A 17913-nucleotide genomic window follows, 5' to 3' on the forward strand; every position below is an offset into this window, starting at 1 on the left:
TAGGGGGTTGTGAAGCTCTGATGAAAGTTTTCGAGTCCGATTATAGAGTCGCCGATTTTCTATTCCACTCTAGAAATGATTAGTTCACCATGAGAATGGGTTTAATTGTTCACATGCTAGTTATAAATGGTAGAAATGCCATGTATAATTGGGGATTAGGAATAACCAAATTGTTTCTCTGGGCTCATTCGATTCGATTACTTAATTCATTCTCGTCGTTAGGATTGTTGAAGTTAAGGTGGAATCAATCCCTCTAACTCCTTATCATAGAATCAACGTAGCATTCCCCTTAGTAGATTGATAACCGACTAGTCAGATCTTTAAGGGTAGTTGCATCGTAGTATAATTTCCCTTCAGAAACTCTCATAGACTTAAAAACCACTAGTTAGATTAGAAAACATCCATGCTAGAGCACTAGAGTGGAACTTAACTCTATCTACTCCCCTATATCTCAATTGGTTGAGAGTAGAATAATTCTTTGATAAACAAGAGAGCATCAAGTAAAAGTTTAGTTTACTTTACGTTGAGAATTCATCGCTCATTACGTTAGGTAGATTATTCATTTTACGCTTATGGTTTGATAAGAGCCCAAAACTGTAGTTTTAACCCTTAATAATCATAACCGTTAGACCAATTATGTGAATAATAAGTAAGAGTTAACACCGACACGCGTTTTTATGCATTTCAGGCTTCAAAGTCCATTATGTGCGAAATGTGCAATTTTAATGAGATAAAGGAGCAAAAGTCACAGAACTCCTAATGCCATATCTTTGGACTCAGACCTTTAATTGGGCATACCTTATGTCAAAACGACCGGCTTCGAAAAGAGCTTTTGCAAAATGGTCCAAGCCTTGACCCAATCAGAGGAGCAGAAGTGGACGAAAAGTCTGTGGAAGCCAACTGCAGCTGAAGAGGCCTTTTTGGATCGAATAAATGGGTTTGGGCCCGATTCTCGGCCCAAAACATGGCTCCAAGCCCATGCACGAATTTTAGATCTGGATGTATAAAACAAAAAGCTTCATTCTTTGTTAATGGTAGATAGTTAGGTTAGAAAATAAATTAGATTAGTTAGCCTCCATTAAACCTTAATTCTAGATCTAGTTTTCATTAGATTAATTAAGTTTAATTTCATTTCAATTCTTGTTTTAGATTAAACTCTCAAATTATTGTTCTTGATTGATTAGATAATAAAATAGTTATTTTGACAATTTAGATTTATAGATCTAAATTCCATTATTGTTTGTTATCATTTCATAGTTATTAATTAGATTTCATTATTGTTTAGTGAAATCGCATAAAGTTAGAATCTTTTCATTATGTTTAGTTTAGATTTAATGGGAATTGTTAGTTTGATGAATCAAGGCTAAATCCTCCATTAGAGGGGTTGATGAAGCCTTGATGAAAAACTTAGTGGTTAGTATAATTGGTTTGTAGAATCTATTCCACTCTAGAAAGTGGGTGTTTAGCCATGAGAATGGGTGGATGACTTCACATGCTAGTTAGTCTTCGGTAGAGAAATGCCATGAACACTAGGGATTAGAAATTTCTTGCCAGAAGGCATTGAGAATCGAGATACAAGAATCTATACTAGGTTATTAAGTTGGATTCGAGGTGGATTCAATTCCCCTCTAATCCTTTATCTAGATTCAAAAACAAGCATATTTCCATAGTATTAGTAGTTAAATTCAACGTAGACTCATTTTAGTTTCATCAGAGTATAACACCTTCCATTAAAGCTCTCATTGACTTAAGAGAACTAGTTAGACTTAGAAAACAATCCATGCTAGGGAACTAGGAGTGGAACGAACTTCATACTCCATTTAGTGCAATTGTGATCGAGAGTAGAAGCTTTGATAATAGATAATTAAAAGTATAGTTCTAGTTTACTTACGTTTTGGATTCAGTAGTTCATTACGTGGGTAGACTATACATTTTACATTTTATCAAATTACGCCGCTGCCATCTTAATCTCGTTCATGACAAGAATTCAATTGTTTGAATCCAAGGGCAATCCCCATTCTCTACCCACCCACCCTTTTTAATTTTTTCATTCTTGTTTCTTGAATTTTCGAACCGTCAATCGCTTCAGCTTTAGGGACATGGATTCACAGAAAAAAACACTGCGGTGAAGGTATTTCTAAATTTTCAAAAATTCTGAAAATATTCATACATATATTTAATGTGTTGTTGATTTAATAGAATATTTTCAGATTTTTCAAAGTTGGTTTACCTTGTGAAAAAAAACGATCTTTACAGTGCTGCATTTCAGTTTTCACAATCGTATGTTCTTGAAAAACAGACGAATAAGGTTACTTAGGGAGTTCTAAAAATTCTATAATTTTTACAGGAGTATCTATCCTAATCAGGAGTTTGTAGTAAAATTTGATGAGTTTTTGATTTGTTTTGACCTCCTAAATAGTAGAGTGTTTCCAGTGTGTTTCTGCAGTGTTGCAAACACTTAATATCTGGAACACCATCCAATAAGGAGAGGTTGTAGACATCCAATTGCTCTAAATTTTTACAGGAACAACTAGAATCTGTCAGGAGTCTCCAGTAAAAAATTTGAAATTTTTGGATTTGTTTTGATGGGTTAACCATTCGGTTGTTTGTATTGTGTCCAAAACGGTTTTCAAACTTTGAGGGCTGTAGAGGGACTTTCACTGCCTCGATCGATCTGAAATTTTACAGGCTACTTGATAGACGTCTTAGCAAATTACTGTAAAATTTCAGATTTTTGGAAATACGATAAAAGGCCTAAAACTTGAAAACCCTGGAGCGCGCCTGCGCCCCATGTTGAGCGCGACCCGCCCTTTATTCACTGTAATTTCAACTTACCTTGAGCGCGCCTGCGCCCAACCCGCGCCCTACCCGCGCCCAACAAGGAAAATTCATCCCAACAGCCCAATTTTCATAGGTAAATGCATATTTTTATTCCTTAAAGTTATTAAGTGTTTCTAACTTGTTAAATACACTTAAATCGTGATACAAGACGCTATTCAAACGCTGCAGAAGAAAGGAGGCATTCGCTCTTCTTCCTTCCTCGCCTCTTACGTCAGAGGTTTTTATTTCTAGTATAATGGGGCTTGTTTTTCATAGAAATAAATACAACACGCCTATCTAGAATTTCACACACTACACTTGCATCAATGGCTAAAGAACAAGAGACTCCTCTCTCTCGATTTTTATAAAGTTCCTAAACGATGGCCCTAAGTCGCATCGATTCTTTGCAAACCCAGTGGGGATTTTCGAATCCCCTAATATATTTAACTTGTTACCCGGTTTTCATGGTTTAGACCAGACCTGAAGCCTTACCAGCACATGTAGGATAGACCAAGTTCTCCATACATTCCATCATCCTAGCGTAAGTCCGGATCAAGTTAAACTTAGGGTGTTTCCTTTTCACCCGACCCGACAAAATTGCCTTTGGTTAACCGCCCAAACGCCAAACTCTGTGGGACTCATGGGCTCAACTTGTTCAATTATTCATGGAACAGTTTTACCCACCATTGAAGACAGATGAAATGCTTCACAAGATTCATTTCTTCCACCATAATGTATTTAAAATTTCTAATATTGTTTTCATCAATAATTTCAGCAGCTATAGAAGTTTAAAAAATTGAAGAACCAAAGACACTCGCTTGGAGGCACTAGAAAAGTTGTACGGTGATTTGAAACAAGACCATTACGAGCCAACAACAAGCAAAGTGAGTCCAACATACCCTGCTTAACAAATATTATGGTTGTGATTTATATGATATATGCAGTTAGAACTACCACTAAATATATTTATTTGCATTTGACAATATATTAGATATTCCATTCAAGGTTTAGGCTAAACATATTGGTAACAACATAATTTGGCACAGATGCAAAACCGACATGTACACAATATGCATGTTTGTTATATAAATAAGCACATAGCTTAGATTTTTTGTATAGACTTTTGAATTGGTATGATATATTGACCTTTTTTTGGCATTGCAGGACGAGTGGTAGAACAAACTCTAGGGATGCAAAGATCAGTGGTTAATCACATGACCACTTTCAAGGTGCACAACAGATATGTTCATGGTGCACAACAAATTGCAACTATTTATGGTCGTAGAAGGAAGGATCACCACAGAAAACAATTATATTATGTGGTATACCATAGAGAGTGATTAGACTATGCAGATAGTTTTTTTGTATGAAAAAGTTAAAAAAAAAATGTACACTTGAACAAGTTTTTGGAGTATGTGAGAGTTTAGGACTACTAATGAGATCATTTAGTTACGTAAATGTATTGCTCTCTATGTGAATGTGAAAGAGAAATATAAAGTTGAACGTGCAGAATTTTGTCGTATTTTTGTGTCTATTGATATATTTTGTGTATCTACTTATCTATTGATATGTTCAATGGCAATCACAGTTTATTTTTGTGTTTCCAATGATCATCTTCTTTTTACTTCTTCAAGCTTTTTAGTTTTTTTTTTTTTTTAACTTTATGTTCTTTTCAAGGCAAGTTAGAAGTTTGCAACTACTCTTCAACAACAAATATCTCCTCTTTCACCAAGTTGCAAGCATCACAGCCCTTACCTTATCTTTTGTTTCATGGCTGGGATTGCATCACACGATCATTAGGTGAAGTTCTTTGGCTAGCTATGAATAAATAATAGGAAAATAAAAGACCATTGATCGATATAAGACCATGTTAAGTTCTTAGTGATGTTCACGTCTTAAAAGTTATAACTCATGTAATTTCCGTTCACTGAGAAACTTTGAATACAATGGTTTGCTAACATTGTTAAATAACATGTGAGAACTTTCTTATTCTTAAAATTGTTCTTCAATAACATTCATTTTTCTCCATTGTTATGACTTATAATCTTCAGTTAATTATATTTGTAACTTCATAATATTACTGTTTCGGCAAAAGCTAACGCTAGGAACTATATATACTAGCAAGATGCACGTGCTATGCACGCGATGTTAAACAAAACTTGCCGAAAAATGTAAACATACACGTGCTATTATAATCTTACACCTTATGCTCAAGAATCCATTTGAACATAATAAAGTATTTATACACGTGCTATGCACGCGATGTTAAACAAAACTTGCTGAAAAGTGTAAACATAATTTGGGTGAGCACACTCTTTATTATGATGTATCGATATAAGACGAAAAGGAGGAGAGGATCTCGGATCCACCCCAATTCAAAAAACCGGAAAAACTCTAACTTCGGGGAAAAAGTCTAAAGAAAAAAAGTACACCGGGGCTTTGGCGTACAATGACATAACGTGGTACTTCAGGCTAGAAACAGAGACTACCTCTGCATTAGCGACCATGTCCCAAAATGCTTGAATAGCCATGTAATGAAAAAAAGATCGTTACTAACTACCAAAGACTTCTCTACTATGAAAAGTTCCAAATTCTCAAACACAACACATTTCACCTGGAGCCGGAGTGTTGAAATCCAATGAATCATCTTTCTATGCATTTAGTCAATAGAATGTGTTTAGAATCAAAGACAAAATAGAAGATATAAAAAAGTTACATATAACAGTTTTGAATGTTTATTAACAGATATTAGATACGGTTTCTTGCTTTGTGTGCTTTTTCAAGAGCATTTCTACCCTTGATGAGAACGCCTGGAAGCACCTATTCATGTGGAAATCATGACAGCTACGTGGGGGTAATGAACCCGATTGCACATGGGTAGGCAACTACGATCTTGAAATACCAAACTGCGATGGCGGTTCAAATCCATCAATAGCTTTAGAGTAAACACCGCCTTCCCAAAAATGAGCGGTCCAACCATGTCATGAGTGCTGCCACAACAACCTAAAAAATGGAGGCAACTACAAACATTGAACCAAATTTACATATGAAAATAGTACACAAATGAACTAATTACTGCTAATTTCATTTTTTTATTGGCAATGCAAGCCTGTTTTAAATGAGATCAGTTTTAGCATATGAGTTGCTAATTTGTAATTCATAATTCATATTGATTAAAATGAAAGTTGACCACCAATAATGCAAAGCAAATTGATTACTCAAATACAGCAATAACTTATGGACAAACTACATAACTATCTTTCGGACTTGTAATTTGAGTTTGTCATACCACAAGGAGTGCTATGCAGTTTGGAATTTTACGATTCAATCAACCCATCAATCATAAACTTAACTACAATGAAATGATGCCATAATGATATCCTATTATCATGGTGCCTTAACAACATCTACCGGTCCACCGGACCCACCACGAGATTGAGACATTCCACAATGTATAAAGAGATCAAGCATCTTGTCATAGTGAAGGTCTCTACATTTCAAGGTCAAAAGCGTAATCGAACCAAGAGCATATCAAGAAAAATTTTCATGCTAAACACGACCAAGTGACATGGGGATATCCTCAAGGTTACATGTGTTTCAAATAGTCAACAACTCAAAGATCACTTCATGTCTAAGTGCAAAAGAGATAGACCGAGAGGTTACAACATAAATATTGTTTAAACCTCGATAATTAACAACCGGTGTCTCCAAACCAAAGATTACAATATAAGCACTTGGCAAAAAAATTTAAACAGCCCAACACATACAATGTCCTTAGAATCGCGGACATAGCCCCGGACAAATACAATGTCTTCAAATGTTTTGACTAACCTCAAGGTACCCTAGTGAAATAGCCCCGGACATACAATGTCCTTAGAATCGTGAGTTCTTCCCCGCTTTTGACATTGCTTGGTCATGATTAAAAAAAAACTTAGTATTTGCAATGATAGCTTTTAAATTTGATGAAAAATAAAGCATATAGGATCATACCAAAATTAAAAGACAATTTGCAATTGCCGCCGATAATGACTTTTAGGTGGCTTCTTTATCGGGTCGATTGGCTTAAGGACTTGTTCCATGTATAATGTTGAGTAAATTCTATATAGAGATACTGGTTCGCATCCGCCAATACAATTAATTGGGAGAAACCGAAGTTAATATGGGCGAATGTTTTCATCGGCTAGAAGTTCCGAAGCTCTTGATGTTCAAATAAGAGCAAATGGTGCATATTCTCAACCTAGATTTGTAGAGCGATACACCGGGTACAATCTATTAAGAGGGAAGTTCAAGATTCTTGAAGAGATTCTTTGTAGATAGAGCCACCGCGTGTAGGTTGAAACTTGAAGATTTCAGCGATTATGTCATTCATAAGAGTTGGCTTCTAAATAAACATGATTAAATCTCTTGTACACATTAGAAATATTTTACTCATTTCAGGTGTAGCACACACCTCTAGGTTGGTGTAAGAGTCATACTTTATCAACAAATAGGGGGGTTATATGGGACAACCCATATATATAATTATATATTGTGACGAAACTTCATTGTGTAGATAAACAACTCATCCGCATCATGGGTGGGTATATAGCATATGTATGAGTCATGTGTAGATTAGCCGGTGCAAACCCGCTTTGGAAACCTTACATATACAAGTAATAATACTAAGGTCCACATCTTTGTAGATAGTCAGAAGCATCGTTATTTTTAAATACGTATTTTTTTATATTTATTAATTAATTAAATTATTTATTTTCAAAATTCGTCGGACCGGACTCGGGATACGTGGGCCTGATTTTCTGGGCCCGAGTCTGTGTTGGGCTTGGGTTTTGGACCCAAGTATATAAACACATTTTTCTAGAAAATAGGGTTCAGAGAAATAATAAAATAATGAAAATGGAGGCAGAGCATGAAAGCTGGATTTCTGGAGCGTTGGAGCGCGACGATTCGGGCTAGGAGGATTCGTCGAGCTGTTAGTTAAGGTGAGTAGCTATTTTGCTATTTCACCGGATTTGTGGTTTTCCCTGTATCGGAGTATACCGACTAAAGTTTCGCCCTATTGATACTGTTCGTTATACTGTGGTGTTGGAGTTCGTGTCTTTGTATTAGTCAACTTTGTTAAATTTCGTTTTTACGTACTCATCACTTGTTGGTATCGTGCCTTAAAACCGCTGAAAAGCTCTCGACAGCTTAATGGCGCGTCGGACAAATCGTCCTGATGGATTGATTAAACTTTTTATTATATACCGTTATGTTAAATATTAATTGGTGGTTGATATATGATGAATGTCGGGTTTAGCATGGTCGATTGGGTCTTTGAGTGGTGGAAGCTTGGAGCGTTAATGGCTCTGGTTGGGTGGTTGTTTGTGTTTTTGGGTTTGATTGGTTGTGGTGTTTTGTGGTGATGTGGGGATGTTGTTTAGTGTTGATTGTAGTGTGTGAGGAGGTAGTAGATGGGAGTAGAGCTTTGCACCGAGCCATTAATGGCGGCAATAAACCTTTTAGATCTAGTTTGGAGGTAGGAGATGGAGTTAGCAAATCGAGGTGGAGCTTTCATTAAAGCCATAGGGGTTTTGATTTGGGTCAAAACCGCTAGGATGATGGAGGTGGGACGAAATGGTCGGAATTCGAAAGTGGTGGTGGGCTGTTGATTGGAGAAGATGACCGAACTTGGGCTTGGGCGAGTTCGATCTTTGGGCCCCGGTTGTTTTGGTTTAGGCCCGAGTCTATTTTAGATTGGTCGGGCCGGATCAGTTCAATTAAACTTGGACCAATTTGGTTTAGTTGGTGGACCAGTTTAACTTAAGTTTTGGGACCAGTTCTAATATTAGTCTATGGCCCGTTTCATTTGTATTTTTGGACCGAACCACTTAACGCGTTTTGGGCGGTTTAATATTGTTTGGGGCATCCCATAGGACTTAAAATAGATCCAATTGGGTCAGGTAAAATAAATAATTGGTTTTAGACTTTCGGGTTCTAAGGTTTGGGGCTCCGCTTGTTGGGTTCGAACCATTACCTTTGGTCATGAGCCCATGAGCCATGCACCTTTTACCTTAGCCATGAACCATGGCTATGACCATGAACCTGTCGAACACGAAAACGACAGTTTGACTTTGACTTGGACAGTTTGACTTTGACTAGGACAGTTTGACTTTGACCATCGACCGTTGACTTTTGACGGTTGACTTTGACCTTTGACCATGAACGGTTGACTTTCACCTTTGACTTTGACGATGACAATTTGACTTTGACCATGACATGTTGAGTTTGACCTTGACCATGAGGTGTTGACCTTTGACCGTTGACCGTTGACTTTGACTGTTGACCGTTGACTGTGGATGTTGACTTTTCCAGTTTTCATATGTTTGTTTATATGGATATATATAGTAATAAAATACTGTCGGATATTGTATAACTTGGTTGGTAAATTATCTAATTTAGATTTGACGTGAGTAGTGTGTAAAGCATATTGGGCTTTGATTGTGGACTGTGGATTGTTTAATTGTACTACGTTTTATGTTGTATATTATATGGACATATGTAGTAATAAAATCTTTGTGGAAGCTTGTACAACTTTGGTTGTCATTATCTAATAAAGATTTGACATTGATATTGTGTATTTTGACACGCGGACGATATTGAGATGTTAGGAGATATTATATTCCTAATAATGCTATAATGTATGTGATACGTTGAAGCATTGTGACATGATATAATATGCTATGATAGTTGTATTAATGCAATATCTTGGAGAAATGTATATACACTCCATTATTTTATATGTGAAATGCTAATATAGCATTGGTGAATATTTGCCCACCTGTGTGGTGTAGTGCAATAAGATATTGGCACGTGAAAGTATGAAATATGGTTATATGAGATATATTGAGATATTTCTAGAGATTGTGGCTTAGTGCAATAAGGTAATTGACCGCGACGTGATATAATGGAATGTTTATGAGTCATTAATGTATGACACCGAATAAATTACGAACGAAAATCCTAGAACCCGACTACCACAACTCTCGTGAGATTTGCCTTGTGTGTGGGCTTATGTGATATGATTGACCCATGTGTTGGGTGTATATATAAGATGTGATTGACCCATGTTTGGGCAATCGTGAGCGAATAGTGGCTTGATATATTCCGTTAAGCAAAAATAGAACGATGATGCGCAATATTTTATGCCGAATAGTGGCGGTGCTTACATAGATTTGGCTTCCGTGTGAGGATTTACGGTGTCGCGGCATCCCGCCGGTGGTGGTTACGCACGGAGTGGCTCATTATGTAAGGGAGGCATGTGGATGTACATGTTCGGCGTTGGGTTCGCGTTGTGGTAGCCGGAAACTAGGTAAGACATAGATCTGACGTGATTTTAGGGACGCAAAGAAAACCTTAATTAATATAATTATGGTAATATATTTGTTAATGATGTATCTGTAGATAGATGATTATATATAGTTTTGCAGAAGGGTGGGTCAAATTAATTACTTGGGCAGAGACGACCCACTCTGTGATTGAGCAGGGAATGAGGTACGTATATAATACGTTTGTTTGGTTATTTGTTTAGTTTAACCTAAAGGGATGGAGGAACTACATGCCTTATTTATTATGTGTATAGTTTGTTGTGTGGTTAGTGGGAACTTAAGGCGCCTCAGTGGAGGAACTACCTGCCTTAATTATTATTCTTAAGGATGTTGTATTTGTCGTTGAAAGTTAAGGCGCCTCGGTGGAGGAACTAAGCGCCTTATGGATTAATGTATATATATGTATAAGTATATTTGTATTTTAGGGCTACTCACACCATTGTTTATAATCTTGACCGATTTGCATGTTTGCTTATCGGGTGTGTTCATTCAATGAACATAGTTGATAAGTTTTGACAGTTTAGTGATGAAGAAGATTGGTTCTTTTTTGGTTGTGGTTTTGCGTTATCATTCATCTCGTGTTGTGTTTTGTTTTCCCTTGAGGTGATATAGATTTTCAGTTGAGATAATATTATTTGCATTTTCATTTGTAAATTGTTTTATAATGAAGAGGACTTTGTTTAAGTTAAAATTTTATTGGTTTTAATTATCCATATTTTAAACTGTTTATGGGCTTTTGGAAGTGGAGAGTCGTCCACCTCGGAGATCGAAGAGTCGGGGAACAAATAATGTTTTCCGAATTCTCATCGAAATTCGAGGTGTGATGATTTAACCATATCGAGCATTTGGTTAGCTTAGACTAGGGTGAGTCTAGGTGATTCTCGGATCGTGGTTTATGGGTAGTGTTTAAGAAGTAATATTTTCAAAACTATTTCCGCTAGTTGTTTTGTTTTACAAAAAGAAAATGAAAGAGATATAGAAATAAAGAGAGTCAATATTTTTCTTGATTTGTTTTATGCGTGTAATGTGTATATTTATATTAGTTACTCTTGTGGAGTGCATATGAAATGCTTTTATTTTTCTTATCATATGATGAGTGGTTACATGTGTAATATGTTAATTATTAATGGGTTTGATCAAGATGATGTGTGCTGTTACAATGTTGTTTTATTGTTTGTGTTCATTTCCACATGGATTATGGATTAAGTGCGATAACATGTCTGTGAATGTTGTATTTGAGTGTTATGTTATTATTCAATAAATAATAAGATATTTAATCTATATTGAATGAGCTGCATTAAGTGATGACTTTATGACGTACTGAGTAAGGAACTAATTGCCTCGGTGTTGGAGGAACTATCTCGCCTCACTCGTACATTGTAATGGATGAATAGTATTTTTTAAGTATAAGAGGTTAATCTGTTAGAGGTGATTAGTTAGAAATAGACTGAATAATAAATAAAATATACGTGTATTCTTTTTGAGATGTGTATACTTTCGTATACACGTGTATTCTTTTTTGAGGTGTGTATACTTGCGTATACACGTGTATTCTTTTTGAGATGTGTATACCTGTGTATACATGTTTATATATTATTGTATATATAGAGGAACTATTACCGTGCGTATGTGATGATTAAAATTGTTTTACCAAGAAAACATGCATGTGTAGGTTGTTTTCTAAAGGTCACGTTATTAATGATTAATTAATACAATGGTGATAATTGTTTTTTTAAACTAGATTGGAATTTATGTAGATGATGTCTTAATATAATGATGATCGTATTTCAACAACAAACGGATTTTTATTTTGTCTTATAAGTGTGTCGTGCCTATGAATTATGACATGATTGATTAATATCGTTAAATTAGTTTCACATGATTTTTGCATATTCGAGTATTTACTCTTAATTGTTTTGTTTCAGTCTATATGATTTTGATAGAGGAATATGAAAAAAAAAAAAAAAAAAAAATTATTTTTGGATAATGTTATATTTGATCCAAATTTGCAAGCATGAATTAGGATTCAAGGGTTGTTTTAAATTTAATGCTTCTGAGAGCATGACTAAAGTAAATATAAAGTTTTATTATAGTATCAATGACATGAGTGACATTTTGTTTTAAGTGTATCAGGACACTAATTTTCTTTTATGCATGATAATGAAAACTTCATAATGTTTTATACTGGGGATGAACTTATCCTATATTATTGATTAGTTAATGTAGAATATTATTTTTCAGAGATCGCTACGTGTCAAGAAACTGCATGCTAAAAAGATATGATATATTTATCTTGCGTTTAAGTGACAGTAATAATTTGTTTTAATATAGACAGTTAAACTGTAATAGGTTTTGTAATGGCATGAGGACATATATTTTGGAGTTATTTAATAATAATTAATATCAATGTTATCTTGTTTAAGTTTAATCAACGTGCATTCTTGTATAGGTTCTAAGTTAATAACCAACGTATTTGTTCGTATAGCTTTACTTCCGAATCTCGGGACGAGATTCTTTTGAGATGTGTATAGTTGTAACCATTTTTTAAATACGTATTTTTTTATATTTATTAATTAATTAAATTATTTATTTTCAAAATTCATTTGGACCGACTCGGGATACGTGGGCCCTGATTTTCCGGGCCGAAGTGCGTGTTGGGCTTGGGTTTTGGACCCAAGTATATAAACACATTTTCTAGAAAATAGGGTTCGTAGAAATAATAAAATAATGAAAATGGAGGCGAGCATGAAAGCCGGATTTCTTTTGGGCCCGACGATTCGGGCTAGGAGGATTCGCCGAAAATTGGATTAAGGTGAGTAGCTATTTTGCTATTTCACGGATTTGTGGTTTTCCTCAGATCGGAGTATACCGACTAAAGTTTTCAGCCTATTGATCATTTCGCTATATCTTGGGTGTTGGAGTTCGTGTCTTTGTATTAGTCAACTTTGTTAAATTTCGTTTTCGTACTCATCTTGTTGGCTGAATGCCTTTTAAAACCGCCGAAGCTCGACCGTGAGCCGCTTAATGGCGTCGGACAAATCGTCGATGGATTCGATTAAACTTTTTTATTATATCTTGTTATGTTAAATATTAATTGGTGGTTGATATATGATGAATGTCGGGTTTAGCATGGTCGATTGGGTCTTTGGGGAGTGGTGGAAGCTTGGAGGCGTTAATGGCTTCTGGTTGGGGTGTTTTTTGGTTTGATTGGTTGTGGTGTTTTGTGGTGATGTGGGGATGTTGTTTAGTGTTGATTGTAGTGTGTGAGGGGAGATAGATGGGAGCTGCCGGCTTGCCTCGAGCCATTAATGGCGGCATAAACCTTTTAGATCTAGTTTGGAGGTAGGAGATGGAGTTAGCAAATCGAGGTGGAGCTTTCATTAAAGCTATAGGGGTTTTGATTTGGGTCAAACCGCTAGGATGATGGAGGAGTGGACGAGCGGGTGGCGGAATTGAAAGTGGTGGTCAGGCTTTGAGAAGATGACCGAACTTGGGCTTGGGCGAAGTTCGATCTTTGGGCCTCGGTTGTTTTGGTTTAGGCCCGAAGTCTATTTTAGATTGGTCGGGCGGATCGGTTCAATTAAACTTGGACCAATTTGGTTTAGTTGGTGGACCCGGTTTAACTTAAGTTTTGGGACCAGTTCTAATATTAGTCTATGGCCCGTTTCATTTGTATTTTTGGACCGAACCACTTAACGTTTTTGGGCCAGTTTCTAATATTGTTTGGGGCCAGTCCATAGGACTTAAAATAGATCCAATTGGGTCAGGTAAAATAAATAATTGGTTTTAGACTTTCGGGTTCTAAGGTTTGGGGCTCCGCTTGTTGGGTTCGAACCATTACCTTTGGTCATGAGCCCATGAGCCATGCACCTTTTACCTTAGCCATGAACCATGGCTATGACCATGAACCTGTCGAACACGAAAACGACAGTTTGACTTTGACTTGGACAGTTTGACTTTGACTAGGACAGTTTGACTTTGACCATCGACCGTTGACTTTTGACGGTTGACTTTGACCTTTGACCATGAACGGTTGACTTTCACCTTTGACTTTGACGATGACAATTTGACCTTGACCATGAGGTGTTGACCTTTGACCGTTGACCGTTGACTTTGGTTTCACCGATTGGTACCCGGGATGTTGACTTTTCCAGTTTTCACATGTTTATTTATATGGATATATATAGTAATAATAAAATACCGTCCGGATATTGTATAACTTGGTTGGTAAATTATCTAATTTAGATTTGACGTGAGTAGTGTGTAAAAGCATATTGGGCTTTGATTGTGGGTGGGATTGTTTAATTGTACTACGTTTTATGTTGTATATTATATGGACATATGTAGTAATAAAATGCTTGTGGAAGCTTGTCTGACTTTGGTTGTCATTATCTAATAAAGATTTGACATTGATATTGTGTATTTTAACACGCGACGATATTGAGATGTTAGGAGATATTATATTCCTAATACGCTATAATGTATGTGATACGTTGAAGCATTGTGACATGATATAATATGCTATGATAGTTGTATTAATGCAATATCTTGGAGAAATGTATATACACTCCATTATTTTATATGTGAAATGCTAATATAGCATTGGTGAATATTTGCCCACGGGAGTGTGGTGTAGTGCAATAAGATATTGGCACGAAAGTATGAAATATGGTTATGAGATATATTGAGATATTTCTAGAGATTGTGGCTTAGTGCAATAAGGTAATTGACCCGCCGACGTGATATAATGGAATGTTTATGAGTCATTAATGTATGACACCGAATAAATTACGTAATCTAAAATTCTAGAACGACTACCACAACTCATGAGATTTGCCTTGTGTGGGCTTTATGTGGATATGATTGACCCATGTGTTGGTGTATATATAAGATGTGATTGACCCATGTGTTGGGCAATCGAGTCGAATAGTGGCTTGATATATTCCGTTAAGAAAATAGAACGATGATGCGCAATATTTTATGCCGAATAGTGGCGGTGCTTACATAGATTTGGCTTCCGTGTGAGGATTTACGGTGTCGCGATCCCGCCAGGTGGTTACGCACGGAGTGGCTCATTATGTAAGGGAGGCATGTGGATGTACATGTTCGGGCGTTGGGTTCGCGATTGTGGTAGCCGGAAACTAGGTAAGACATAGATACTGACGTGATTTTAGGGACACGCAAAGAAAACCTTAATTAATATAATTATGGTAATATATTTGTTAATGATGTATCCGTAGATAGATGATTATATATAGTTTTGCGTAAGGGTGGGTCAAATTAATTACTTGGCAGTAGACGACGACCCTCTGTGATTGAAAGCGAGGAATGAGGTAATGATATATATACGCTTTGTTTGGTTATTTGTTTAGTTTAACCTAAGGCGCCTCGATGGAGGAACTACATGCCTTATTTATTATGTGTATAGTTTGTTGTGTGGTTAGTGGGAACTTAAGGCGCCTCAGTGGAGGAACTACCTGCCTTAATTATTATTCTTAAGGATGTTGTATTTGTCGTTGAAAGTTAAGGCGCCTCGGTGGAGGAACTAACTGCCTTGTGGATTGTGTATATATATGTATAAGTATATTTGTATTTTAGGGCTACTCACACCAGCATTGTTTATAATGCTGACCCGATTTGCATGTTTGCTTATCGGGTGTGTTCATTCAATGAACATAGTTGATAAGTTTTGACAGGTTTAGTGATGAAGAAGATTGGTTGCTGCTTGTGGTTTGCGTTAGCATTGCATCTCAGGTTGTGTTTTGTTTTCCCTTGAGGTGATATAGATTTTCAGTTGAGATAATATTATTTGCATTTTCATTTGTAAATTGTTTTATAATGAAGAGGACTTTGTTTAAGTTAAAATTTTTATTGGTTTTAATTATCCGCATATTTTAAACTGTTTATGGGCTTTTGGAAGTGGAGAGTGCGTCACACCTCGGAGATCGAAGAGTCGGGGAACAAATAATGTTTTTCCGAATTCTGTCGAAATTCGGGGTGTGACAATAGCCATGACCTCTATCTTTGTAGATTAGCAAGTTAGTTTTTTTGACAGTGAGCAAGGGTGCTAATGGTTTGTGAGGAGGCCAAAACTGAGCGCAACTTCTGCCTAACCAACTAACGGTTGCAATTATACTCTTTTTTTTATCGAAAAAAATGTGTGGGCAAGCCCGTTTTTAAAGAGATTAGTAACTCAATAGTGTGTAGCGGGTTCGAACCCCAAACCGTTGATATCATCACCCAAAGGTTTTACCAACTAAGCTAGAAGGCAATTATACTCTTTCAAACCCCGTGGATTTGAAAACACATTTAAAAGTCCCCACAAACATAGTTCTCAGATAAAGAGTGTATCGTGATTAAAGAGCAAGAACACAAATCACAAATCGAATATTCAAGCTTGTGGTGTCCCATGCAGGATCTAAGGGAACACCTGCCTTCAAGTCACCCCATAGCAAATTTGCTCCCTAGAGTCATCCCGGGTTCAAGGAAACATGATCATAAATCCACTTCAGAACATTTGAAAACCTTCCACCACAATGACGCGTGAGAAGCTTCCTCAAACCGCTACATTCAATTACACAATTTCATCCGGATTTTATAATGTGTGGATTTAGGTGGAGAGGTTACTAACTTACTATCTGCGGAAGCACAACCATCCGATTCGAATTTTGTAAAACCAGCTTAAAACTAATGGTCTTTAAGTTAACAAAGTGAAAATAAAATGTCCATAATCGTCACCATGTAAATCAGCCCATTTTGAAACTCTATGAAAGAAAGTGAACAGCGTAAAGACTGACCCTAGTTATTAAAGCCGCGAATTTATTAAAGCTAGGGATCCTGGACCCTAGTTCAATGCACAAAGTGTGTCAAAAGACAATTTTGACATAAGAGAATGTCTTCTCAAATATCTTGGATGTGACCAACAAAAAGCATGAGGTGTCTTTGAGAGGGATCAATGTTATGAATATCGAGTAGAGGAGATTCTAGTCTTATACCTCCATGAAGATTCCATCCACACCGACAAAGAATCGATGTTCTTGCAATGCATGGTATTAACTCTCCGAGGCCTCCACTTGCAACACCTCCACCATCGAAATGGGTTGAGAAAAAATACATTTTCAGCATAATATTTTTCCTAAAGGAAAGTTGTAGTGAAATTTATCTAGAAAATTAAAGGCTATCCTATCCTACGATACATAGATACAGAGAAAAAAAGACTCGTAAGTAGAAATTAGCACCGGACAAGATATACTTTACAATCAACTCTTGAGAAAACTTAAAACTCCATTCCCTTCTCAAAGATCTTGTTGCAGAGAAAGAAGCGGTGTAGGATTTTGTTTATAATTCCTTTCAAAAGCCTTGGGCACCACCTTCAAATATAAAGGAAGCTCTTTCTAAATAGATCGTTATTCCTCCACCTTGGGGAAAAGCTACATGGACAGTGGAATACCAACAAATGGTCAAAGGAATTCGGTGGAGGGAGTCAAAGAACTTTTGTTATCGGACACCGCTTGTTCGAGCTTTACAGGTCTAATTTTTCATGTGTTTTACCGTAATTGGGATTCACTTGTATGAGGTACAACATTTGTAAAGGAGTCTTGAATTTGCAAACTTAGGTAGCTCCACCATAATGAGATTCTATGAATTTGAACTTTAGTGATAAAACAGATATATTATTATATTATATACAGTATATAGACAAGTTCATCTTCCATGTCCGAAATAATTA

Source organism: Coptis chinensis, chromosome 8 (assembly GCF_015680905.1).
Source record: "Coptis chinensis isolate HL-2020 chromosome 8, ASM1568090v1, whole genome shotgun sequence".
NCBI lineage: Eukaryota > Viridiplantae > Streptophyta > Magnoliopsida > Ranunculales > Ranunculaceae > Coptis > Coptis chinensis.